The sequence below is a fragment of the Gadus morhua genome, chromosome 2 (genome assembly GCF_902167405.1).
Source record: "Gadus morhua chromosome 2, gadMor3.0, whole genome shotgun sequence".
NCBI lineage: Eukaryota > Metazoa > Chordata > Actinopteri > Gadiformes > Gadidae > Gadus > Gadus morhua.
This window is the reverse complement of record NC_044049.1, coordinates 17,624,826-17,632,690: the sequence shown is the minus strand read 5'-3', so window position 1 is coordinate 17,632,690 and position 7,865 is coordinate 17,624,826. Positions and strand designations below refer to the sequence as shown.

At 44.9% G+C, this 7,865-nt stretch overlaps 1 long non-coding RNA gene across 1 annotated transcript; it reads right to left on the bottom strand.

The window, feature by feature from the left end:
• Nucleotides 1–2,912: 2,912 nt before the first annotated feature.
• On the bottom strand, nt 2,913–7,124 carry LOC115535660 (uncharacterized). The gene is made up of 4 exons (XR_003974532.1): nt 6,813–7,124; nt 5,338–5,542; nt 4,887–4,976; nt 2,913–3,919 (listed from the first exon to the last, which is right to left on the bottom strand). It is a non-coding gene; the product is annotated as an uncharacterized LOC115535660 (long non-coding RNA).
• Nucleotides 7,125–7,865: the final 741 nt, after the last annotated feature.

The following is a 7,865-nucleotide window of genomic DNA, read 5'->3' as shown; positions in this document are numbered from 1 at the left end:
ATATCACTGGAAAGAGTATGAACGTGACTAAACTAATAAAAACAAAAATGACACCTTGACACCAAGACTAAAACTAGAATGGAAACAGGCCGCCAAAAACAGCTGTAGTAGCATACGTGATAAACCTGCCTTAACCGACGTTAGAGCATCGTGTGCGCTTGGAGAAAGAACCATGAATTCAACCGGATGTAGGATTCGTAAGCTGTGGAAGACCGCCTTCCCAGCCGTTTGATAGACGCGACCGGCAACCCTTGTTCAGCGGCTGTGGTTGCCGCTCCAATCCGGGAGGAGTGGCCAGTGTAGACAGTGGCGCCTCCAGAAGATTATTCCAGGGGTGGCCAATGGGGGCCACAGCAAATCTATAAACATCCCGGGCAGCGATTGTTGGCCGGGGGGGGGGGGGGGGGACTACATTATAATCTAGACTACATTATATATTTTAAATAAATATGCATAATAAAAATTGTCTTAGGGGTGGCAAATGGGGTGGCAAAGAATGATTTTGGGGTGGCAGTAGCCACCCCTCGCCACCCCATGGTGGCGCCACTGAGTGTAGAGGGGAGATGGTAGGCCGCACCCTTCTACCACCGTCGCGAGATGGACTCTGAACCACCCTTGAGGCATTGGCAGGCCGCAAATAAACAGGTGATTCGGGGACGTGCATTGCCGAAGCTTGAGATAAAGGAACATGGAAGCGTAAGGACAGAGAGTTGTTGATTCTTGAAATGATAATAGTAACAGCTGCTCCTAGGCTATCGCTTTTAGATGGAAAAATGCCTTGCAAGAAAGAGAAGGTGACGTCGGCGAAAGTCAGGCCCCGTGTAGGGGAAAAAGTCTGAGTAGGAGACGTGTACGCATTTGCGCATGAACGCAAGAACGCATAAACCCGTAAAACGCGTAAACCCGTGGAACGCGTAAACCCGTGGAACGCGTAAACCCGTGGAACGCGTAAACCCGTGGAACGCGTAAACCCGTGGAACGCGTAAACCCGTGGAACGCGTAAACCCGTAGAACGCGTGAACCCGTAGAACGCGTGAACCCGTAGAACGCGTGAACCCGTAGAACGCTGTGAGAAACACCGTCTCGAGTAATATGTTAAAATAAGGATGAAATCTCCCAGAGAGCACACTAATCTATTCAAAAAATCGAGTGTGAGTTGGAGTGGCCAACACACATAAATAATTGTAATACACCAAAATTGTTAACTGTCATACATAGCTAAACAAGCAAATGAAAAATTAAATACCCCGTGTAGGGGAAAAGTCTGAGTAGGAGACATGTATGCATGGACGCATGAACGCATGAACCCGAGAACGCATGAACCCGAGAACGCTGTGAGAAACACCGTCTCGAGTAATATGTTAAAATAAGGATGAAATCTCCCAGCTCTGATAGAGCACACTAATCTATTTGAAATATCGAGTTGGAGTGGCCTACACGCGTAAATAATTGTAATACACCAACATTGTTAACTGTCATACATAAACGAGCAAATGAAAAATTAAATACCAACGCGACTGAAGCCATTAACAATAAGACTATAAATAATAATATAAAATGATACCATAATGTACCTGTTCTTTGTCTTTGGATCTTTTATATATAAATAAATCAATAAATTGATCGATATGTGAATCGCATCGCGAGCAGAGGAACGTGAGAGTTAGTGAGCAGCAGCTGAACCAATCTAAAAGTCCCTTCGTCAATAAAAACCTTAGTGATATTCAGTTACCACAGTGCCTAAAACCCATAAACATCATTCATGTTAAAGTGAAGGGAAAAACCTCAGACACAAGAAGTTAACCGAACAGTTCACTAGGCCCTCTCGAATGCCAGGCCGAAACATGTCTCGCTATGACTCCTTTCGGCTGCCCACCCCTCCTTCTCCAGCAAAAAGTAATAACAGAAAACGGCTAATAAAACACTTGAGGTGGCGTTATGAAGAGAAAACTTACACATTTTTTAGTACACGGTATAAAGATAATTATGAACCTTTGATTGCGAACGTAGAGTTCTGCGTTGAACCACACCGACGTGTGCAACGAACTCACCGAATTCAACCGGATGTAAAATCCGTATGCTGTGGAAGACCACCTTCCCAGCCGTTTTGACGCTGCTTTGTTATCGCAAAACATGGTTATACGTTAACACCGCCATGCTTTGCCCCACAGAACGCTAGCTGCTACGATAGGGTAAAGCTCGAACAGCGCAGACGACTCTGACCCGAGGGCAAACGTGCCAGCTTCGACTGGCCATCTCTCAGCAAACCATTGCCCTTGGAAGAAACCCCCTAACCCGACCGAGGGAGCCGCATCCTGAAGCTGGACTGGTAGAGCTGTGAGAGAGAATACGCTGCGGGGGCTAACGCGGGGACTGCAATAGCCATGGTAGCAGGGCACGTGCCAGGTGCGTAGCCTGTGAAGAAGGGGGGAAGCCGAGCCTGATGGTTGCTGGAAGTAGAAAGGCGCCGTGGCGACTGACGACAGCGGGTTGGGGGCCTGGACCCGTCCGGGAGTTCCGCATGGTGTTTCGACGGCGTCCATCCTGGCGCCAAATGCTTTGCACCAACTCGGCGAGGGTTTGTAGAACCAGGCGGATGTCCGTGTTGGGAACTTCTTGGTGGTGTTGTTGAGGATACCGGGGACCGAAATTAACGGCTTTCTGCGCTCACTTGCCCGGACCAGAAGTAGTAGGCCGACCAGCACGAATCCAAAGTTATGACCTCTTGGTGTGTATTAACCGACGTAACTAAGCGACGAGATATGCGAGATAATCAGAAGCACAGTAAAGCAGCAGCATGCGTCGAACGAAGACCTGAGCAGCAAAGACATATGTTAGACTACTCTTTATAGAGCAGGTGTAGGCAGGTGATTGGTAGCTGCTGATTGGTGATTGGCGGCCAGCCGCGAGTGATTTGAGTCCTCCTGGTAGAACTACCAGCAAGCTTAACATTTCTTCAAAGCTTTAATAAACCAGATGGGCAAGGTAAACACAGCAACACATCCCATCAAGTACAAAACGTCCCCAAAAACAGCACAAGCTTATGGGTAAAACATCTCCTCTTTAGAATAACACAAATGAGTACTCATTACGTCCATTGAGTACCAGCAAGAGAAGGATCCCTACTGACAGGCAATGACAAGATGAAGTGAGGGGAAGTGAGGCAGGCGGGAGAGAAATATTTAAACAGAGGTGTGTGTGTGTGTCACTGTTTTATTAAAGAGAAAATAAAACATTAATTAGCAATATGGGAGATGAGACCAGAGGAAGCAGATATGGGATGTATACAAAAAAAATGAGAGAGCCGTGTGTGTGTGTGTGCCTATTTAGAATATTACAATAACACATTTAGAATAACAAAAATTAGTTCTCTACTCATTACGTCTGTCATAACATGACAGACGTAATGAGTATAATTTATATAAAATAAAATGATGCAGAACCAAACAGGTCAAAAAGACTTTCCAGGAAAGACCTCAAACCCAGTCTACTTCTGTCAACTCTTGCAACTGAGAATGTCATTGACCATTACAAAAGTAATGAACTAGTAACAGATAGTAGTAACAGAATAGTAGTAACAGAACTCAAAAGAAAACTCTCAGTCTCAGTGTAGTGTCTACACAGTTTTACGAAAAAGTCTATTCCTCAGTCCATGAACCCTGGAGCAGTTCTCACTGCCGATGTTCATGAGAACCTTCTGAATGACTTCGAAGGTGTATTGCAGCTCCTTCGGGTAGTCAATGTTCAGTGCATATAGCAGCCCCATTAACATAACGACTGCATGTGAGTAGTCCTTGATTCCATGCAGAATGATCTGTTCCTCTAGGACCACCGATATGTCAAGAAGATCCTCTCCTTGTTTGACTACGACAATGCCGACATTCATTCCCCTAGTCATGCTGTCCTCCATGTCTGTGGGCTTCACAAAGAAAGGAAGATATCTTTGAGCATTACGTTTTTTTTTGTATTCTTCAGTATTTGTCTAACTGTCTATGAGAAAGAAGAACAGGTTTGGCATTATGGCATGCTGTTTAGGAAATTAAATATATCTGGAACGAATGTTTGAATATATTGAATGAAAACTGACGTCATGAAGGCACTGGCGCCATCTTTCGTATGGGCAGCTTCTACCTGAAGTGAAATTTCGACCAACATCTCTCCTTCAAGAATGATGCATAATGTTCTTTCAGCAATCTTTTGTTAGGGTTAGGGTTAGCGAACATGATTACTCATAAGAGGGTGTCCCGGCTGGGGGCTTCGCAGCCTGGTGCGGCGGCTGTGCTGTCCTCGGGCACGGAGCTCTGCAGAGAGTGATCGGGGACGGGTCGTCGGGAGTGGGCTGCCGGCCGTTCGGGACCTGTACAGCGAGTGCTGCGGGGGGAGGGCACGGCGCGTCCTCTCTGGCTCAGGCCATCCCAGCCGCAGTCTGTTCACGCTCCTGCCGTCAGGCAGGTGGGTTAGGAGCATCCAAACCAGGACCAGCAGGTTCAGAGACAGCTTCTACCCGCACGCCATCAGACTACTGACCTGCCTCAACCACCGCTACGAAGCCCCCAGCCAGGAGACCCTCTTATGAGTAATCATGTTCAACAAAAACATTGCTGAAAGAACATTATGCATCATTCTTGAAGGAGATGTTGGTTGAAATAACACTTCAGGTAGAAGCAGATAGGCCCATACGAAAGATGTCACCAGTGAGTCCGTTTTCATTCAATATATTCAAACATTCATTCAATATATTCAAAGTAAATTTCCTAAACGGCATGCCATATATTGTAACCAAAAAGATTGGGTGAATAAAACGGGGACAGTTTTCCACAGGCATTAAAACATTTACAGCCAGCAACAGTTTCATCAATTCATTCAGTAACAATAACTAAGCTTACCTCTGCAGTCCTGAGGAACTTTGAAGGATCTTCACGGAGGAAATACGGCAGGCCCCTCAGAATGACATCCTCTTTTCTTTGGTTGGAATTCTGTTAAGAGACAGAATACACAATTAAAGCAACTAGCCAGTCAAGTAGATGTAGCGATGAGGACACCTCACTTCAATAACAATCAACGAACAGTAAGAGTATAAGTATGTGTGAGTTAGTGAGGTTGCTGCTGATAACAAAGAGAGTTGTGATATCGACTTTTGTGTGATGAAAAACTGGAGTTAACGCTTGATTTAAAAGCACAACTATTAAAAGGGCAAATTACAGTTTCCTTATTTCTCAAATGTGTGCCAAGATGACGAAAGTATAGTTTAACGTCTGCAGGTTCTTCAAAGTCACATAAATGGCATCTAATTCTGAAGTTCACCGGTTCACTGCTACTAAATCCATGTTGCCTCACATGTGTTTGGAGAGCCTTTTGTGATGGGAAATAGCACACACAATCGCTGTAAATGCAGGGGAGAGCTAGTCTTCTTCCATAGTGACCATGACTGGATCTGTAGTGTTCAAGGATTCTTCGACGATTTCTTGTGACGTACGTGTAAAACGTACATATCCATCTCATTGATCAAGAGGAGGCGAAATGGAGCATATCAGACCAGGACCTAAAAGATAAAATGTCATGTCAGTATAATGGCAAGAGTTACAATACACCCTACAATTGCAACACAATCAATTTACAAACAGTTAATACGGGCAACAATGCAAATTAATATGGTGAAATGACAGTTTGTGTGTGTCAACATTCCATTACAATCCTCATCACACTGAAATTAGAGTAGGGTAATTGGTTACAATTTTTAAGGCTACTACTTCAATATAACTTAATGTTTCTTTCCAATCATGAGAAAGTTTCAGTGTGACAGAGACACAAGCGTCCTCTCAAGTACAGTAACTCACTGTCACTCCTGTGTTGGGCTTTGACTCCGAACTCCGTTATTCGAATATAATTCAAATATCAAAAAATAAATCAAAATTCGAACGAACATTAGGCAGCCCTTAATATTCGAACCTGTTATGGGCAGGCCATGAGGGGGAGACGTCGGAGAACTCGACTGCAGTCTATTCATAATATTGTAATGACCACGGAAGAGGCAGTGAATGAAGTATTGATTAGACAGCGATTTATCAGAAACAGGTGATTAAGGGCTATACAAATACAATTTCATTTAATTGAATATTTCTCTTTTCTCTGAATAAAGTAACAGGACAGTAGAGAAAGCGCTGTGCGCCGCTCTGTCTGTGCGCATGCGTGGCTCCTTCGGGAGCGTGTCTATGTTCCCCGGGTCCTATGTTCCCCTCTTTGTATGAGACTGGGGAACATAGGACCCTTTTAAAAAAAAAGGGTTCTATGTTCCCCGGTCTGTTACTTTTTCCACCATTACTGCCAAATTCCGGCCGAGATAACTACCATTGCATGTCTTCACCTTTTGTGGAAGAGGGAGAGACGTCGGAGAACCTTTTCCCAGAAAAGGGTCCTATGTTCCCCGCTTTTCCCAAAAAGGGTCCTATGCTCCCCGGTATGTATGGCTACAGGGGAACATAGGATCCTTTTTGGGAAAACCGGGAAAATAGGACCCGGGGAACATAGGGATGACCTCTCTTTTTCGCGCCTCTTTTTCGCGCCGTGACATTGTCAGTTATGAATGTGTTTTAGTTTTTTAGTAACTACTTACTAATTTTGTGAGAAATTGGACGTGAGACCTAGAGTCTCATGGTCATCATGACATACCCCTGAAAAACCTATCCATCCGAGCTGGGCTGAAACTAGCTAGCTGTTACCACGAGCTACGTTAGCTACTGCTAAGTTAGCAGTAGCTAACTTACCAAGTTAGCAAAAGACAAGACAAAACACATTTAATTAACTCAACCCACCGTGATGACAAACTGTGGAGCAGGCACCAGTTTCTTCCTGAGGAGAAAGGAGAGTGTCTCTGTGCGACGGCTGTGGGTTTCTCCGTCACATTGAACTCATCTGCCCGGTGCACTGCTCGGCCATCAGCTCGGCCTCGCGCTGGAGATAGAGTGGCGGGGTCACGCGCGACACGCAGTTACACTGAAGTTTCACTATATCAGAGATATCCAGAAAAGGCTTTAAAAAATAGTTTTCTCTCTTTTATTTTCAAATAAACGATCTATTTTAGAGATCTCTGATTCTAGCAGGGTAATCCAAACTACCGAACCGACTTCAATATGGTGAAAATGAGCGGCAGCAGAATGGTTTTTTGCCTGCAAACGTTTTTTTAGGTTTTTGTAGGCAGCCAATGACAGAAGCGATTATCCGTACATCCTTTTGACTGACATTCTTAATTTCAATTGAATCATGTTTCTTAGTTTGAAAACTTTTCACTAGTTGAGAAGACAAACACAAAATTCTGAGTTATCCCAACTGTTTCAATAATTTGTAGTCATACTGACAATGAATTAGAAGTTATCATGACTAATGGGCACAACTATTTTTTACAGTGTACAGCACAAAACAGTCAATCACAACTGTCCGACGTACAGCCAATCACAATGTACGCCCATTCAAGCGTACAGCCAATGATATTGTGTAACGTAATCAGCAGACGACGGACCCCGAGCCGATCTGGAAGCCGAGCCGATATGGTACTTACACCAGAGCATTTCTGCACCTAGGGCAACAGCGCAGGGTTGCCAGGTCCTGCCTGCAAAAAACGTCCTGCCCACATGGGCCTACCGTTCAAAATCCCCCCAAAATATCCTAGAAGCAGCCCAAGTTGTTGTTTTAGCAGCAAAATGCATTGTGTGTGTGTGCGTGCGTGCGTGCGTGCGTGCGTGCGTGCCTGTGCGTGTGTGCGTGCGTGCGTGCGTGCGTGCGTGTGTGTGTGTGTGTGCGTGCGTGTATGTGTGCTTAACACGCTATTTTATGTTGAAATGCGACGTAATCCACTGTCAACGTATGCT